Source organism: Protopterus annectens, chromosome 2.part1 (assembly GCF_019279795.1).
Source record: "Protopterus annectens isolate FY-2018-M chromosome 2.part1, PAN1.0, whole genome shotgun sequence".
Taxonomy (NCBI): domain Eukaryota; kingdom Metazoa; phylum Chordata; order Ceratodontiformes; family Protopteridae; genus Protopterus; species Protopterus annectens.
Window position 1 is genome coordinate 1,641,213,985 of NC_056729.1, and position 6,736 is coordinate 1,641,220,720.

Consider the following 6,736-nt stretch of genomic DNA (forward strand, 5'->3'; position numbering starts at 1 on the left):
GGGGTTCCACCTGTGTTCCTCATTGACAGGGGAGACAGGTGCTAATTGTGGTTTCTTTTTGGGGATAAACTCTTGGCTAGGCTTGTAAGGGCCCAGGAGCCATTAGCCTAGTAATCTCCTATGATCCTATGCTTCCACAGGCATGTCATCTGGACCAACAGCCTTTCTATTCTTCATCCTCTTCATATCTCTAAGATGGTGCTAACCTCAGTTTCAGTCTCTTTAGGACCTTACTGTGGGGAAATAATCCCTTTTTTGATACTTAGTACAAAGTCTAAGTAAATGCAGATGAGTTAAGCAAATAATCTACCATTATCTAGTCCCAAACAAAAACAAAAAAAAGCCTAAACCTTGCCACTCTTCTCAAATAATCTGGCTTTATTTATCTTAGATAAGCACTTTCATCCAAAGACTTCATCAGGTCATGCTTACCTTAGATAAATAAAACCTTCAGGATGCAGTAACTTTGTGAATGGTTGCATTGGTTAGGGCATGTATGTCTGTGCTCAGGGAGGGAGCAACCTTCAACAAAGTGGGTGAAGAGGGCAGCGAGGATAAATGAATTTTATGTTCTTGTGAAAAATATTGCTTTGCTGCATTATAATCCCTTATGGTTAGTTCATTGAATTTACTTTTGCAGAAATGTCTGATAGTCAGCTTAAATTCAGAATTGCAAGTGACTGTACAAAACACCTCTGATGCTGGCTTTAATATGCCTTTCTGTGATTAACAGTCTGAACTACTGTGTTAAGCATATTCAATTATCTGACCTGCATTATGTTTTTAGGCTAATGGGCCTTCACTTTTCTAAATGAAAACCTCGATTAACCTTATTATGCCAAGTAAGTCACTTTTACCACCACAACCTCATGTTTTTTTTAAACATCCTTAACAACTTAAAAAAGAAACACTTTGTCTAGGTGCCTTTGGTGTGAATAAATGAGCCTGAGTCATGCTCTATTCAGATTTTCTGGAGCTCTTTTCGGCATAATGTCTAATACAACAAATCAACAATTTAGTTCTTGATTAGCTTGCAACTGTATTTGGATATTTTACCTAAGGACTTCAAGTTTGTTATAATTACCAGTAAATAAGTTGAGTGGCTTAAAAGTACCAATTGTTTGCAGACAGGGAAGTGAGTTGTCATTTTATACAAGACAGATTCACAAAGCTAAGACTTCCATTAAAAGTTATGTTTCTAACATCTTCAGGGTAATATACAACTGCAGGGCATGCCTTACATCATCAGTGATTAGCAACACTTTTCAAAATTAAATTATGGTGAAAAAAAATAAAGACTAGATTCCATACTTCTCAAGTGTACCTCGTTATGAAGAATTACCTCATTTGGGGTCTTAAAAAAGTTCATATCCCTCAAAGTTCCACATTAAAAGGGTCTATCACACACTCAACATTAGGAATTTATTTAACTGATATCCATGGTAAATAGAAATTCATCATATTAATTCATTTAAATATCCTTTTATAAGGAAAACTAACACATTTTCACCATCCTATGACCTTCCTAGTTGAAGTTGTTAGAATGCTGTTAGTAGGTGTTCCACCTTTTGTTCGTTTGTTCTTAAAGAGGAGATGGAAAGTTGAGAGCTATGCTATATTAGTCACAGAATGTTGTGTTAGTTTTTTTTTAAACAATTCTACTGTCTTTGTGGGTATGTTATTGTTTGTTAACTGTTCTAGTAACAGGAGTAAATTTGGACAAAAGGCCTTTCATATGTGGTTAAGAAATACTGATTAAGTTTGAGACTATAGGATGTCCACAGAGAGTAGGCGGTTTATTGCGGAGTTTAAGTTTTAACTAGAGGTGGACAGTATCTGTCATCTGGAAATCTGAAAGTCAGCAGGTAGTTAATTCAAGCTTAACCATTAATCTGTTTAGCTTCCTGAGATGTAGTACAATTATGTCTTGTATTACAGGCAAGATGAATAAATCTCAAGATTTATTTCTTCAGATTTTTGTATCAGGCTAACGTTATGGGTTGACACTGTGACAACCAGAGACAATTAATACATACTTCAGTCTGGGAGATAGATTAGTGACAATTGCCAGGTGAGCTTTCATTGTAAAAAGATTTTATAATTTATAGGCTGATTTTACTTATAGTAACACTTTAGAAGCTGTGAATCCTCTGTGGCAGTAGAAGCAGGATGTGTTGTGTAGTTGTATGTCTATGTGCTGTGTAGTTGTATGCCTATGTGTTGTGTAGTTGTACGCATATGTGTCATGTAGTTGTATGCCTATGTGTTGTGCAGTTGTATGCCATGTGTTGTGCAGTTGTATGCCTATGTGTTGTGTAATTGTATGCCTATGTATTGTGTAGTTGTATGTCTATGTGCTGTGTAGTTGTATGCCTAGATATGATTGTACTATTTTGTTGAGTAAATGTTCTTCAACAGGATCACTAATTGTAGCCTGTTGAATAGAAACTAACTGTCTGGCAGTACCAAAATCATCACTTAGAATTTGTTAGTGTTTATTGCTATTGATTGTTTATAGGTTCATAGATGTTTACTAGGCTAATGACCACAAAGGCCCATAACTCTCATCCTCTCAGAGCAAGAAATCTGGACAAAGCCACAAATAATGGGGGATAGAAACCCCAAAAATAGGCACACTTTTTAAATATTGCTCTTACAAATTTAGAAAGTTGATAGAATAACAGGTTTTGCATCAGCATGAATTTTCTGAAGGATATGAAGTCTGAAACTCAAATGTCTGTCATTATTTTCTGACTTCATTCCTTAATGATTTGCCAGTGTTTTTCCAGAAGAAACACAATTTTATGAGAGACAGTCTAAAAATATGAGTCAAAAATCTGGACATTTTGCAAAAATCTGGATGGTTGAGTGGTAAGCAAGGGCCTTTTTAAGCCTAGCCACACATCCTAAATCTTACACCAGTTACAGATTAGCCTGCAGATTGTTGTAAGTAAAATTTCAGAATACTGCAGATTTTGCACTTTACTAGTAGCCAAAAAATAAAAATCTATTGCATGGAATGAATACAACTTAACAAATCCAGTTACTCTAGCAAAGTGCATGTTCAGAAAACTAAGCACCCAAAACACAACTTCTGGTTCAGCGTGACATTTATTTCAAAATTACTTACCCACACAAAGCATATTTTTTGGGGAAGGGAATTTATGATAAGGCTTTGAATAATGAACAAATTCCCCACTTTTGCAGTAATTTTTTATTTATCCTTTGTTGTCTGGGTTAGTCCCACTATACTAATAGCCTCTTTACAGGAGAGGCCCAAGGTGGTATTTATATTAATTGGCAAGGCTAATGGGGAGCTTAACTTACTCTTTTCAATAGTTGTCATGGGATCTTTTACATTCACCTGAACCACCACTAATTCTGGCTAATGGGGCTTCAGTTCAATGTCTCATTTGAAGGACAACACACTCAGGAGTGCAGCACCGCCCTTATGCCACTCTGCAGTATTAGCAGTTCATACATCTGGTGTGGGAAGAGAACCCACAGCCTTCTGCACCAAAGGAGAGTATGCTACCTGTTGTGCAACTCGCACTGAATTTAAATGAAAATGCATTTCAAAGTGTGTACTAAGCTGTGATGCAGTACTTGTTAAATGTGGATAGGGGTGCCACATATCCATTTATCGAGGTTCTGCATACTGAACAAGTAACCTGCAAATATTTATTTCTTTTAATGTATATTTTAAGTTGGGTCTTATGTGGCATTGCAACAACAGTTATATATTGGTAGGCATTTCATTTAACCTCTCTCCTTAGTGGTGGATAAGTGACTTGCATTTATTTTTCCTGGTAATGTTACTGTTCATTACAAACTGTTATTGCATCATTTTGAGATTATTATGTAATGATCATGATGTCATACATGTTTGCATTACAGTGTCCTCCATCTAAAAGTGTTTATTCTTTGGAACAGGTGAATAATGACTGCCCTGAATGGCCATTTTAAGCCTAGCCAATAACCCGAGGTCAGAATCAACCCCGGAACTTTGTGTCTGTGAGTTGAAGACCTTAAACATTATGCCCAATCCACCCCTAGGGCCGGATTCACAAAACCTCCATGTAAGACTTAATATGTCTTACTCGGAGGCTGCAGGTGAACAGTATGACGTCAGCATGTCATGCATATTCACGAGGGCATGCTGAATCATACCCTAGGCTAACACGGTCCATGTAGGAAAGTAGGGGGCGTGTCCGAATGCCGAGTACTGCAAAGGGACATGCCCCCAGAAGAGTCAGAGGCCTGAAAGTAAACACCCATGAGCGAGTCCTTAGAAATGTCAAGGAACACACCACACATCCCCACAGACTAAACCCTAACGAAAATGTGTAAAACGTAAAAATAGCAGTTTCATTTTTTTTTTTATAATTTCAAAAATGTTTGCCCGCATTTGCGCTCGTTTGCATGGGTATGCCCTTCGCTCAGCCACAGTTAGCAGACATTGAAAAGCATATAAGATCTACATATGCAAATTAAGCCAAGTAGCAATAGCATAGTGGTAGAGAGGTTGGCCAAAGAGGAGGTAGTCATGGTTCGAGCCCCCACAACATCATTCACCATTTTTATTTAAATAAGTATGAAACAATCCCCTGACATATATATATATATATATATATATATATATATATATATATAAAACTATAATTTAAGTAAAATGTAATGAAATGGGCCATGTATTTGTAAAGAAATCCAACAGAATAATTTATAAAAAAAGGATTATAATTGCCCATAGCTGAGCAATGCTTTAGCAAGCTGAATATCAGTGCCCATAGGTGAGCAGCGCTTTAACAAGCTGCATATGAGTGCCCGGAGGTGAGCAGCACTTTGACAAGCTTAATATGAGTGCCCAGAGGTGAGCAGCGCTTTAACAAGCTTAATATGAGTGCCCGTAGCTCAGCACCACTTCATCCAGCATAATATGAGTACTCATAGCTAAATAAAATGTTACCAAGCGTAAGCCGTTTGCACGGAGCTGCACAGCGCGCCAACCAGCTTACTGGCGGGCAACATTGGGCAAGCTGTATCAAAGCCGACTTTACACAGACACACCTCCTAGCCTGTCTAGGCAGTAGTAAAATGAAAAAAGCAATGCCAAGGGTCAAACCCAGGATACTGGGCACCATAGTCAAAGTACTGAACCACTAACTTTTTCTTTTTTTTTCTCTTTCGCCTGAACCTTCTTGTGTTCTGACTGTCCTTCTCAAACATTTTGGAAATATACAGTATATTTCAGAGCATTTGTTATAACTGTATTTGCTATAACTGATTTAAGTATTTTTTTCTGGCTTTTTGATTATTTACTGCTTAGCGACTGCATTTTCGCCTGTTTATACAGCTCTGCATTCTATTTAAACTGTTTTTGTGTTGATTAACTGTTTTGCACTTTTAAAAAGTTATTTGTTGCTTAATTTTACCTGTAGTGCTAACACACTCAAGTGCGCTAGCCGTTTAAAAGCATTTACTGTCTGTTTTTCCTCTGTTTTCTGCAACAAAGCAAAAAAAAACAAAAAACAAAAAAAAAAAAATCTTGTTTTCCTGCCTTACTGAACTAGAATAGTCCAGTCTTCAGAGTTTGCTGATCTCTGGGCTTTGTCTTGGTTCCTGTGCTATTCCATATCCTTATTTGGATAAAAGGAAGCGTCTTTGTTCACCAGTGGGAGTGGGGAGCACTGAGCAGCCTATTTGTCCCTAGAGGAGTGGTTCCAGCCAGAAACTTGTAGTCTATTGGCCATTTTGGGTCAATTCCTAGCTCTTTTCAGCCCCCTGTAATAAAGCCCACTTTAGCGTGCTTTTTCGCTTGTATTCAACTCAGCACAGCTCCTCGTGGTGTCCTGCAGAGTTCTACAAGCAGCAGAGAGCAAAAGAGTGACTTTTTCCGGATTTAAGTATTTTTTTCTGGCTTTTTGATTATTTACTGCTTAGCGACTGCTTTTTCACCTGTTTATACAGCTCTGCATTCTATTTAAACTGTTTTGTGTTGATAAACTGTTTTGCACTTTTAAAAAAGTTATTTGCTGCTTAATTTTACCTGTAGGCTAACACACTCAAGTGCGCTAGCTGTTTAAAAGCATTTATAGCATTTACTGTCTGTTTTTCCTCGGTTTTCTGCAAAAGAAAAAAAAAACAAAAAAATCTTGTTTTCCGCCTTACTGAACTAGAATAGTCCAGTCTTCAGAGTTTGCTGATCTCTGGGCTTTGTCTTGGTTCCTGTGCTATTCCATATCCTTATTTGGATAAAAGGCGTCTTTGTTCACCAGTGGGAGTGGGGAGCACTGAGCAGCCTATTTGTCCCTAGAGGAGTGGTTCCAGCCAGAAACTTGTAGTCTATTGGCCATTTTGGGTCAATTCCTAGCTCTTTTCAGCCCCTGTAATAAGGCCCACTTTAGCACGCTTTTTCTTGTATTCAACTCAGCACCTCCTCGTCATGTCCTGCAGAGTTCTACAAGCAGCAGAGAGCAAAAGAGTGACTTTTTCCTGATTTAAGTATTTTTTCTGGCTTTTGATTATTTACTGCTTAGCGACTGCATTTTCGCCTGTTTATACAGCTCTGCATTTTATATAAACTGTTTTGTGTTGATTAACTGTTTTGCACTTTTAAAAAGTTATTTGTTGCTTAATTTTACCTGTAGGCTAACAAACTCAAGTGTGCTAGCTTTAAAAGCCTTTATAGCATTTACTGTCTGTTTTTCCTCTGTTTTCTGCAAAAAAGACAAAAAAA